The sequence below is a fragment of the Sturnus vulgaris genome, chromosome Z (genome assembly GCF_052056855.1).
Source record: "Sturnus vulgaris isolate bStuVul1 chromosome Z, bStuVul1.hap1, whole genome shotgun sequence".
NCBI lineage: Eukaryota > Metazoa > Chordata > Aves > Passeriformes > Sturnidae > Sturnus > Sturnus vulgaris.
Genome location: NC_142283.1, coordinates 16,109,810 through 16,122,750, shown reverse-complemented (window position 1 = coordinate 16,122,750; position 12,941 = coordinate 16,109,810). Strand labels below are relative to the sequence as shown.

General features: G+C 50.9%; 1 long non-coding RNA gene across 1 annotated transcript; it reads right to left on the bottom strand.

The window, feature by feature from the left end:
* Positions 1-1,449: 1,449 nt before the first annotated feature.
* LOC148219704 (uncharacterized) lies at positions 1,450-4,816 on the bottom strand. The gene is made up of 3 exons (XR_015799459.1): positions 4,635-4,816; positions 2,753-2,922; positions 1,450-2,330 (listed from the first exon to the last, which is right to left on the bottom strand). It is a non-coding gene; the product is annotated as an uncharacterized LOC148219704 (long non-coding RNA).
* Positions 4,817-12,941: the final 8,125 nt, after the last annotated feature.

Sequence of the window (12,941 nt, the reverse complement as noted above, 5' to 3'; positions counted from 1 at the left end):
GTAGTCAGCAGAAAAGTTATATGAAAAGTAGAAAGAAAGGACAACTTGAACAATGGTCATTGTATTAACGCTTGGCTGAAAGAACTCTTTAAGCTGCAGAAAATTGTATCTAGCAAAATATCAGCAAGGTCTAAGCTTAATATTGGAGCTCTGTGCATTGTATTCTAAGGCTTACAAGTGGGTATTGTATTCAAAGTAAGCAAGCATTGCTCAAGCAAAGGTACATGTACTGATAGTGGTTAGATGCAACTACTGTCAATACGCTTCTGCTTTTTGTGACTGGTCAAGAAACTTTCAAAGGCCGTTGTAACATCAGCTGCGGCTGCTGCCGAGGACATGAGCTGCTGACATCTTCCCGTTGTGCCACCTGTGCAATCAGACTAATGCTTGAAAGAAAACAAAACAGCTCGAGACGCGTTCCACAGCAGGCCCGTCCCGTTCATGCTTCTGTGCTTAAATCTGTAACCAACACTCTTCCTCTCTGCTTCCTAGCGATTGTTCTAAGAATATAATTTTTGAACATTTGGGGTCTACTGAAATAACCTCTTCCTCTCTTATTTGTGCTGTTACCTGATGTTCTTTTCAAGGAGGTCGGACTAACCAAAAGGTAGAATTCCTATCAAAATGAGCTGTAGAAGGAATTGTAGAAGGACTAACGGTCATAAACCCAACACCAGGGTGAAACCAGCCCCACAGCCAATCGATTCCTCTGAAGTATTCTGTCTGCAATGACTGGTGACAAGTCAGGACTTGAAGGGCCATCTAGGAAGCTAGCTATTCTGATCCATTTGGCCAGACTAGCACACAAGCATTCACTGCGGCATTTGCTGCTGCTCGGGAAACACTCCCCCCGCTTTTGCTTTTGCTGCAAAGGGAAGCACAGGCAAAGCCCAGCCTCTCCCAGCTGCCCTCAGAGGCAAAAGGAACGCCCCAAGTGCTCCCTGGCTGCCTCCAAGCACAACAGCTTCTCTAGGGAGTCCAAAATGTCTGTGTGACACCAAAGTGAGGAGGAACACGTGGTCCAGCTCATGCTGAGGCACACACACAACCCACTGCCCAGTCGCACAAGAAATGCACAGGACGTACTCAGCAGCTCCAGGCACTGCTCCTCTCTCTCCTGGCGCAGACGCTCTTCCTCCTGGCTTGAGCTGGGCGAGCTGCTGGTGCTCGGGTTTTCAGGCTGTGGAGAGGAGGCTTCTCTGGAGGATGCTGCTGCAGCGGCAGCTTCCATGGCATGGCCCACATCCATCTGGGACAAAGAAAGGTGTTTGTGTCAGGACGGTGGCTGGAAGAGTTCCCCCAGACTGCGCATTTCAAAAGCAAGCCCGTAGGAACAACACTTGTGTTAGGCTGCAAGCTGAGCTCTCAACTCTTGCACCTCAAGTCAAACCCCGCCAAGCAGCAGGAGACTCCAGCTTGTCACAGCCAGCCATGTTAGAGACTGTGAAAGGGAAAGAGCAACTTTACATTTCACCCCCTTCTGAGGTCTGCATTCACCACAGATGGAGACAACTTGTGCAGAAGCTGCGTGGGCCACCATGTTCACCTGAACAAAGCCCTCAAAAAACAAAGCGAGCACTAAGAGGCACAGCAGAAATACATTCAGAGGGTTTCTGGCCACTGGCCACAGCACTAGCCCCGCTGGCCAGGGCAGCAGCTGAGGTTCAGCGGCCCCAGCCACTGTCCTTCTGATCAGCTGTGATGGACACCACAGAGCATGGCAGCCAGAGTCATTGCCCCCATCCACCTGCTGCTTTGCAGGGCAAAGGTGAGGAGACACCACTTGTTGCGGGAATGCAGTGCCTACTGCCCTCCACTCACCTGCTTTTCTTCAGCCAGCCTGTACTGCAGCTGCATCTCTTGCATCCTTTCCCTGTCTTTTTTGTGCCTCTTCTCCATTGCCTTCATCTTCCTTTGAGCATCCTGCAGCTCTGCTTTGAAATTCTGTCAAGAAGAATCTTACTGGCTCCTGCCGTCATGCTCAAGTTTCTCCTGTTCCACTCTCAAAAGCACTTCCGTTCAGCCACATACTTCTTTATCCAGCTCTAACCCTTCCATGCTAACTCTTCTTCCTGCTGCTCACCGCTGGAGCCTGCCAGGCTCTGTGCTTCCAGTGCCTGCAGTAGGCCTTGCCCCCCTTTCCTGAGGTCGCCAGTTCTTGCCCCTCTTGCTGCCCTTCCCTCTGCTACCTGGCTAGTCGGGCTCACCTGCCCATTCTCTTGCTCCTCTTCCAGCTCCAGTCTCAGGCACTCCACCTGCTGCTGGCTTTGCTTTAGCTTTTGCTGCAGCTGGCGCACCTTGCAGAAGAGCTCATTTTTCTTGCACTGGAGCTGCACAGAAACGAAGAGAAGTCAGCTTTAAACTTGCCACACACCACTTGTGTGGCAGCCAAGACTCTTGACTGGCTTTCTAGCTTTTCTCATTCAGGTTGCATGATGGCAACTCCCTGCCTCATCTTCAGCAGGCTTTTTTCCTGCTCCCTCTGTACCTCTGCCAGGGACTTTTCCCGTTGCTCCAGCAGCTCCTGTGCCTCCAACTGCTGCTGTTCAAGCTCGCTCTCCTGATGAGAGGAAGAAGACACTTCCAGATGAAGTCCCAGCCAAGCTCCCCAAAGAAAAAAATGGAAGCTTCATCCCTCCCACAACGTAGCCGACAGCACAGGCTTGCGGCCATGCCACATACTCGGGCTGCTCTTCTGCTAAGCCAGCCCACCAAGCTTGCATGAGAAATACTCAAGCGTATTGTTTCCTACCAGTTTTTTCAGGAGCTTCCTCTTGTCCTCTTCCTGAGCACACTGCCAGAGTCGCAGAGCCTTGCTGCACTGCTCTTCTGCCCAGCGCAGCTCTTGAGCCATCTTTTCACATTGCTGCTTGCTGAAAGATCTTACAGCTTGCAGCTCACGCCGAAGGCCCTTCACGTCCGCTGCAAACATGACAAACGGCAACAGTCAGACACTACACAAGCAGAGGACTCGGCTGACCTTAAGCCCTTTCACTTTCAGCGAAGGAGGGACCTGCCCCCAGCTCCTTCACTCCTGGGAAGCTCTGCGGACAGAGCTGGCTTCAGAGCAACTGCACCAGGCAGGAAGATCACCAGAAACAAAGTGCACGAGCCTCTCACCCAGGATCACCTCCTTGGCCTGCGCGGCTGAGCGAACTTGGCCTTCCAGACGGCTCCTGGCCATCTCCAGCTCTGACACGTGCTGCTGAGCCTCCAGCAGGCTGCACTGCAGGCTCTCCTTCTCTGACCTACAAGGTGTGAAGATGAAGAGCAATTGTTCCTGGCAGGAACACTGGGGCAGGTTTTCCGGGAAGGTCTGCCTTAAGATTCCCACACCTGAGTATGGAAAATGGCTTGCATGGAAACTTAGATACAGCAAGACTATTTCTACCACTTCAAATGGCAAAGCAGGCCCCTCCAGGTGATTGGCCAGCCTTTCCTCATGACCTAGCCCAGCACAGAAAGCCCAGCTGAGTTTGATCTCAGCAGCCAAAGCTCCAATTGCTCTTGTCTGACATATCCCATATGGGTGGCTGTGCCCTCAAAGTCTCTACTAATGAGCAAAAGCCCAGCCTCTGCTCACAGCCCTGAGCTCATCAGAACGTCCAAGTCACTCTGCAGCTGGACAGAACACAGGGTTCTCCTGCCTGACCCATCAAAGTTTAAAGCCATTCTTAGTGTACGTAGAGATACTTTGTTTGCCAGACACTCTCGAAGTAAAAGCGACTAAAGGAATGCACCAAACCATATATGAAAGCTCCCTCTGGCTTCTAGCAGCATGAGTAAGAAACCAGAACCAGGTTTTTATCTGCACAAGAACTGTCTCGCAGGTGGGACAGGTATCCTGTCATTTAAACTTCTGGAATGTCACGAACAAGAACACTTGCTACATTTATTTGTGGCTAACTAAGGCAGCAGTGCCCAAATGCCTTGGCACTCTTTAGAAAGGAAGAGGAAGCAGCCAAAGGGATCTTGACAGGTTACAGAGGTGGGTGGACAAGTGAGCAAAGAATCAGTGCTCAGCAAGAATCCCCAGAGACTCTCGAGAAGGCTGAAGACCTTTCCCTTCTCCTGCTGCTGCTCCTGCTGTTGCTGCGTGTAAGCAACGGTAGGTTCTGCACTATACTTCACAAGAGTTAGCTCAGGAAGGTCTCAAGATTTTCTGCTGGACCCTCCAGCTTCACCCAAAGCACCGGCATCCTACTTGCAACATTCACATGGAAGAGCCTTGAATTGTGAAAATCCCATGTCGGACTACTTGGCGAGGAAAGACCAATGTTCAGAGTCACCAAAGGAGAAACCAAAAGCAGAGGAAAACTTCTGCCTTCAGCAAACATCTGCACAGTTTCCCTGGAAACCAATTCAGTGCCAAGTTGGCTTGCTTTGCATTTGTCAGGGGAATGTGCAAAGGGTCCCAAGCCAGTGTTCCAAAAGGCTTTGAGAGCCTGAGCGGTCAGAGAAACAACATTCAGCGCACAGTATCCATTTCTGGTTTTTCTCGTGTCTCGTCACCTCTCTGTCTGAGAAACAGTTGGAAAGCACACAGGAGGCACTAAATCCTGACATAATGCTTACCACCTTTGGAATTACAGACCTTCAATCATGTCCCACCCAGCGTCTCCTCCTGCCTTTACCTGGCCTCTACCAGCTGCTCAGAAAGGCCTCGTAGGTCCCGCTCTGTGGCTGCCAGTCGGGCTTCCAGGGCCGCGTTCTCTTGTGCCAGCAGCGCCTTGTCTCTGCACACCTGGGACAGGATGTGCCCTTGGCGAGACAACTCCTGCAGCAGCCTCTCCAGAACCCTGGGGGCTGGCTGCTGCGGGCGGCAAACCTGGAAGCAGAGGGGACCAGTTTTGTAGAGAAACAACAACAACAACAAGACATTCTCGGTCTTAGCTTGCTGCCAGAAGAAGCATTTGAGGCAGTCTTGCTAGGACAACACCCTCTCGCAGAGATGCTGCCTAGGAATAAGGTGAGCATACCTTTGGCACTGACTCTTCCTTCAGCTGATCCCTGCGAGGCTGCGATTGCTCTGCTGGCTCTGCCGCCACTTCAAATGCCCTCTCTAGTGAGGAGTGGCACTTCCTCTCAAATGCGGCCAACTCCTTCCGTCTACAACAAGGAGACAGACAAGCAAACCATTAATAGCAACACAGTCTCCTTGCAAATGCAGGACTGCATACCATGTCCCACGTAGGGCACTCTCGGGGACTTCCAACAGCCCTCTAGTTGCACCTCAAGAGAATGCTGCACTTCCCTCCCTAGACCAGCATCTCTCTTTGTCATTCGTGCAGGTGACAGAGTCACCAGTGAGAAAGCCAAACAAGCTTCCAGAAGCCACAAAACCCTTGCAGAAAGCTCAGCTTCTCTCAGCTTAACAGCTTCCTGCCTGCTAGGTCTTACACTCCTCTCTGATAGAGTGCATATCAGACTTGCAAAAATTCTTCTTTGGCTAAGACATCCTTGGGAAGTCTAGATGAGTACTGCAACAATTCCTCTTGCTTTCAGTAGTGCACCAAGGAAAGAGCCCTCAAGCTAGAGCTTGGAGAGGAGGTGGATATGAATTTCCAATCCCATAATCAAAGCATGCCATGATGGTTTGGGCTGGCAGGGGCTGCAGGAAGCTTCTAGCCCAGTCTTCAACTCCAAGCACTTGGGGTCAGCTATGGCATCTGGACAGCCTGCTCCAGGCTCCGTCCAGTGGAGTTTTCCAAATTTCCAGAGGTGGAATCTGCACAAGCTCTCTGACAAGCTTCTTCTGCTGCATTAATGCCTCTGAGGTTCTATGCTTCTCCTGAGGCCCAGCCTGAACCTCCCTTCCTTCTACCCTGCTCCAGTTCAGAATGCTTTTTGGCAAGGTTTGACAAGCGAGTCCCAGGAGGCAGCAACCAGACCTGCCCAAGAGGTGCCTTCCCTTTGCTGTGCTGAGCAAGTCAAATGATGAGAAAGCCAAATTTGTTCTTTGGCGCTGGACCTCCTAAAGGCCAGCAATGCCCAGCCCTGCCCAGAGAAAAAAGAGAAAGCTTAGCACACACCTGAACTGCCGGGCCCTGCGCACTCTATCCATGCTTTCCTGCCACTCGGCTTTTCCTGCCTGGGCCGAGGAGACCTGACAGGCAAGAAGCTCTCCTGTTGGCGCCTGCAAGGAATGGGCAGGGAAAAAGCACAAACAAGACATAAGGACTCCTGAGAGCTGGGAGAGGCAGGAAGTGCACACACGGCTCACCTGAAGGCAGAAGCTGTTGTGTGGGAGTAAGTAAATAACTCTTGAGGTGCTATGAAGTGTCTGAATAGAAGCAGGGAACATTTCCCTGCTCAGCTCTGCTCAACTGGCTTTCCCTCAGCATTTCAAGCACGGGGGAGCACGCAGCAGGAACTGCGTTCCAGCCCTTCAGAGACAGACCTTGTCTCTGCCATGCAGAGCTCCTCAGCACTATGACCCAAGTAAACTTGGGGCATGCCAGAGTTAAGGGTGTCATCGAAGCAGTGACTGTAGCTAGCTAGACAGTGTGTGGAGGGGGGAGCTCCCTGCAGGCAGCAATGGCTCTTCTGTACCCCACAAGGCTGTGAACTGTGCCTTGGCTCTGCTCTCTCCGCTGACAACACAGAGGCTGCACTGACACCGTGCACAGCGGGGCACACTTTCACACCAGTAGCACTAAAGGACAGCATGCTACTGCTTATCGAACGCCAAAGGAAGTTCACAGTCCCTGTCAGAATGCCAGGAAAATGATGCCTGCATGTGAAAATTCAGATCCCATTTGCCACGTGTCAGTGCTGGGCTGAAGTGCTGCGTCATGGCAGGACTCCAGCCCCAGCATCTTCAACCACAAACGGCAAGTGCTGCCTGATTAGAAACCTGCAGCTCTGCACTGCACCAAAGCTTTGCAGTGTACCAGCCAAAGCTGCCACTTACAGGTTCAGCATGCTCCGGATCTGGACTGACAGCCCATGGATATTTGTTGTCCTTTGCCTCCCCTTCAGCCTCTGGAGGAAGAGAGCGAGCCCGAGGAGGTTCTGCTGCTGGTGTGGTGCTCTGCAGACAGACAGCAGTGTGAGGGACAGGGAGTAACCTGTCATTTAGGACCTTCTTTCTCCTGAGCCCTATCCCTAGCCATCGTAAGGAGAAGTCATGAATTTGGATTCAAGTGCGACACTCAGTCATTAAAACTCAGATCAGGAGGGGTGATGAGATTCATTTTTGGACAGGACTGCATATGCTTCTGAAGGAGATATCTCAGCCTGGCTACAATCAGCATGCAGCATCCTGTCTGCAAAAGCTGACTTTCATTAGTTAAAATGTCTTCAATGGATGAGGAGGAAACTGATGGAATCTTGGTGGTAGCGCTCACACAGACATTGACGTGAACTTTCTTTCTTTCTTTCTTTCTTTCTTTCTTTCTTTCTTTCTTTCTTTCTTTCTTTCTTTCTTTCTTTCTTTCTTTCTTTCTTTCTTTCTTTCTTTCTTTCTTTCTTTCTCTCTTTCTTTCTTTCTCTCTTTCTTTCTTTCTCTCTCTCTTTCTTTCTTTCCCTCTCTCTTTCTTTCGTTCTCCCTTTCTTTCCTGTCAGAGTGGTGCTCTACTGCAACAGGCCAAGCCCACAGCTTGCTCCACAATTCTCAGACACCAGCATTGTCACAGGTGCCCAGACCACTCACCAAAACATGGACTTGAGTCCTTCCACGTCTTAGGCGACCTGCCAGGGGAGAGGGAAAAGGAACCAGGTGCTCTTAGAAACTCTCTGTGCACAGGAATCCCACAGAACAAGGCCACCCAAGCATACAGCATTTCTCTTGCACACCATCGCTCCACGAGCAACACTCCTTTTGCACAGCAAGCAAGGGTATGGGGCAATACCCTAGGCTGTGTCTACCTGTTGCTTGGCCTTGCCACTAAGGAACAAGATAACTGGCTGAGAAAATGCAAATTGTTCCTTAGCAGTCAGTGCCTACATTGTAGCTCATTGTCAACCCTACAGCCGAAGCTGCTTTTTTCTCCTCTCTTTTTCCTGGACAGTTTTAAATCATTTTTGTGAAGTGTATGCCGTATTTCCCACACGCTTGCTGTCAACAATTCCCCAGAAAAGCTTCCCCAAACCCCTGTTAGCACGTGCCGTTCTGTTCAGACACAGCACAGGCCCAGCTCCGGGGTTCAGGAGGACACACAAACTGCTCGGCACTTTGCCCTTCAGCGCAGAGCCCATCGCTCTTGTAGCACGCACAGAGGGTGCAGTTAGACAGGCACATCCTTTAAGGATGGAATGCAGAAAAAAGGTGCTTTCCCTCGGTTCTGGAGAGAACCGCAGAGTTTTTAGAAAGATGCCTCCAAAGCTCTCCCAGTCTGTATTTTGGAAGTTGCCCACACCCTGCTGGGCAGGAGACACCCCCTTCTTCCTGCTGAAGCCCTTGGCAGGAGCTTTAGCAAACATATGGCATTTTTATGGCACTTTTGTTTCAATGTGCTGCCCGAGGGGAAAAAACTTTTACTTACGTCTCAGACCATTAAAAATTTTGCGGGATGACACTGAGGTAAAAACCCTGCCAACTGCTCTACGGACTTGCTCCATCATTTCAGCAGGGCTGCTCAAGTCCGTGGATTGGGAAACAAAACACAAAAATGGGAAAGAAATCCTCTTGCACAAGTCCCCGGACTGTGCAAGGAAAAGAGGAAAAAAAGACAAAAGGATGCCTGTGTGAGTCTGCAGACTCGTACAAGAGCAGGCAAAAAACAAAAGACTCCCTTTTCAGGGCACACACTACTGCCGGAGAACACCTCAAGAGAGGATCCTCCTGCAATGAGCACGCCAGGAGCTGCTCTGAAGGCTGATGCCTTGTGTGCATCAGGGCAACCTGCAGCTGACAATGCTGTGACGTGGCAGCCCTCCGCTGACATCACAATAGCGTCGCTCTAGGTTACTCTGTGAATTTGTGCCTAGCGACCGAACCTCCTCCACAGCTAAGACAAAAGAGAAGCCCAGAAAGTTCTCCTCTGTGCCGAGGCAGCACAAAACCCTCTTGCAGTCCATAAGCCATAGCTCAAAGGATCCAAGAGGAAAGCAAAACAGACACCAAGCACACACAGCCACTACTTTGGCCACCAATGCTTCTGACTAAACTAAGAACACTTGCTTAAATACTATGGATGAAATCACGCTATGCTAATATCCCAGACAGTTCCCTACGTTTTAATGCCTGTCATTCCCACTCCCTTACTGCAGGGGTAACATCAGCCACCAAGTGAAGGACTTGCTGAAGGAAGAAGGAAAACCTTAGTGCAGAAAAACAGCCAAATAACAAACCACCCATATGTGTTTGCCTAACACTGGAGCAGCATTGGTGTTGTCCATATGGCAAGGACTGCGCAGGGCTGTGCCCATGTCCTGTGCATAGCAGGGGGTGCCCTTGGAGTGGCCCTCACCGTGTGGGTGCAGCCATGGGCGCATTTGCCCGTTCCCTCCACTTCCACCAGCTCCCAAGCCAGCCCTTCTCTTGACAGTGTTCTCTGTCCAACACTAAGGCACTCCTGAGACTTTTGCAGAAACCCACTCCCTTGGGCTTGTGGGAAACCTGCAAGGTCAGATTCCTCCATGGATGTGGCTTTTCAGTCTCTGTCCTGCCCATGGTGGATATGGATGCGTGCTGCGTAGTGCTCTGTTTTTCAGTCCTTTGCTGCACTCTCATTTCTGGCCTGCAGGAGCCGAGTAGATTGATCCCCGTTTTCCTCAGCTAACTTGGTCTCTTCTTTTATGGACCGCATAGCTCACAGAACTGCAAACTCCATGGCTGCTGGGGAGAGTTGCAAGCAGCATACATGGCAAATGATACAAAGTGCAGGTTCTGTGGAATTCTCCTGCGTCATTTTCTTCTAGACCTTCTCATAATGTGCCACAGCAAGGAGCAAACAGGTGCCAGTGCCATGGGTAACTGGAGAAGGCCGCAGGTCAAGAACAGGAGTTTAGCCCATGGCTACAGGAAGCAGAGGAATTTGCAAGGCAGGTGAGTGCTTGAGATGCTGGAGGCCTGCCAAGCTGCCTGCTCTTGTCTTGCTCCTGAAATCCTGAACTTCAGTGCTCTTGACAACAACACTTGGGCCAAAATCCAGCATTTCTTAGAGAGATTGGCATCTGCTGAGGAACGGCTTACACTGCTCATCTTTATGACAATTAACCCAGGCCAGGGTTTAGAAAGGACGGACCTAAGTGAGTCTTTGGATTTTCCTGGAAGGAACAAAGCCTTGTGACAGCAAGCAGCATTCCCAGGCCTGCAATGGCAAGGTCCTGGGCATGAAGGTATGGGGCACAGAGTGCCCTCATGCCCTATTTCTGCGTCTTTCTGGGAAGCTGAGGAATCTTGCCTCCACCTGTGAGGAGCTCAGCCTGGGAAGTAACACTCCCCTTCTGGTTTGGGTTTTCTCTTTTTTTATTGTGGTCGGCAGCTCTTTGTAACATGAGCCAAGCCTGCCGCCAGCCTGGCTGATTGGAGCCTGCCAGCAAAGGCATTGCACGAAGCCTGGACAGGAGGCACTTGAGGAGGCTTTGTGGCCTGCCAGCTCAGCGCAGGTCTGGGAATCAAAACTCCCTAACTGCCGCGCTCCACGGGGAGATTGCCTACCTCGTCAGCCCGCGCTGAAGCTGTCCCTGCCCTGGCGCTGTCCAAGGCCCCGGCGCCGTGCGCTGGGGACGCACAGTCCCCACAGTCTGGGGCTCCGCGCTGCTTCGCAGCTGCCCGACGCTCTCCCCCCTCACGGAGGGGTCCCGCCCCAGGCGCCCCCTGGCGGCTGCCCCGCCCCGCCCGCCCCAAGCAGGGGCCTTCCCTTCCCATGGCGCCCCCCAGCGGCAGCCGCCCCTCCCTGCAGGCACCGAGGAGGCCTCGGGCCCTGCTGCTCATCCTGTCACTCGGCTCCCTTCTTTTCACACACCAAAGAAGGCTTGACAGGAAGCCTTTTCCTGCCCTCTCCCTCTGCTTTCCTTTGTGCGGACCCAAGCTCTGCCCTGAACGTGGCCCTGGCGTCTACATAGCTGCTGGCGCAGGAAAAGGGCCCTTCCTTCTCCCGCCTCTTGTCACTACTGCCTCAAAAGCACCGCCCAGCTCTGCTGGGAGGAACAGCCCACGGCACAGTGGGTGCCATCCCTGCCCAGCCGGGGCTCTCTGGCAGAGCACCAGCAGCAAGGAGTAGCACTGCTTGCCTTGACTTCACCCGTGAAACCAGAAGCCTCTGTGAAACTTCAGTGTCCACATCACTAGGAGGAAAGGGATCGCGATGTGTTTACAAATTTTCCATTTCAGAGGCTTTAATCAAATAAATCAGGTTTAGACCTTCAGACAGAATTTTACCAATTTATTGCAGCCAGGGTGGAATGTCTCATTCAGAACCATCCATAGTACTGTCTAATGGGTCTCATTAACGCATTTGAAGTTTATTTTAAAGACTTAGACTTCCGGTTCCGTCAAAACTTCCTTATTATTCCTCCTTAGGACAGCTGTAGATAGAGCTGCGGAGAAAGAAGGTTCTAAATGACAGGTTATTCCCTGTCCCTCACACTGCTGTCTGTCTGCAGAGCACCACACCAGCAGCAGAACCTCCTCGGGCTCGCTCTCTTCCTCCAGAGGCTGAAGGGGAGGCAAAGGACAACAAATATCCATGGGCTGTCAGTCCAGATCCGGAGCATGCTGAACCTGTAAGTGGCAGCTTTGGCTGGTACACTGCAAAGCTTTGGTGCAGTGCAGAGCTGCAGGTTTCTGATCAGGCAGCACTTGCCGTTTGTGGTTGAAGATGCTGGGGCTGGAGTCCTGCCATGATGAAGCGCTTCAGCCCAGCCACTGACACGTGGCAAATGGGATCTGAATTTTTATGTGCACAGAGTGCTCAGGCTCCCCGCTCCTCTTTCGCCCTCAGTGTCACTGCAGAGGAACAGGTCATCTTTTCCGCAGTCACCCAATCTCTGGGTTCACACTTCCTGACAGATCTAGGATGCAAAGGGCCTCGTTAAGAAGGTCAAAAGCATCGAGAATATCATAGGAATTCTGAGAAAAGGTTACCCTTCTACAGCTAAAGATAACCAAGTCATTCCCTGCATTTGTCCTTTTCAAATTCTTTCAGTTGTCGTCCCTGTTGGATCATGCTTCTTCTGGTGCTTCTAAGGAATTGATTGTACTCTTGATTTGTACCAAGGCACAAACTGCAGAACCATCTGAACTGAACACAGAAACCAACTACCTCTGTCAGAGCATCTTCACATTCCACGTCACTTTCAAGATGTACTTGGAGGTGTTTGAATGATTATCTATGGCACAACTCTCTCCTTCTGGCTGCAGGCTCTGCAGCTGCTTCCTCTGAGTTCACCCAGGCTTGTATTCCCTAACAAGTCCTAGTACCACCTCCTCTTTTCCAAGGGCACAATAGTCTAAATGAAAACCTAGCCAATGGCACAACTCTCCAGTCCAGAAGGAAAAGAAAGGACAAGTTGTAAAACATTTTCTCAAAACATTTGTCCTGCTTTGCTGCAAGAGTCTTGCTGCACACACAGTGTTGAAAGCCGAGAAAAGCTGCAAAAGACGCTGTGGCACATCTTGTGTGCCACAGAAGCTCAGCGTAGCTCTCCAGTAAAGAACTGAGTTTGAAAAGAGCAAACATGATTGTTCAAAAGATTCTTGGAAAACGGAAACAGCTTTCCCAAAGTGAAATGAAAATGGAAAGCAACAATTGAAGATGTTCACATACATGAATTTCTTTATTTATATGCTCCCCTTTTCCGTGTTGCACAAGTTCTACATCACGTTAATTCCAAATTCCTCTCAATTCTAAGACCTATGACTTACCATGTTATATACACTCTACACACAATTTGCCTTCCCTTCTTTTTCTCTGAAAGCAATGCTGGAAACACAAGAAACATGCAAATGTAAGATCTCCAAAGTATACAGTGCTTTGGTCGAGTGTGAGTTC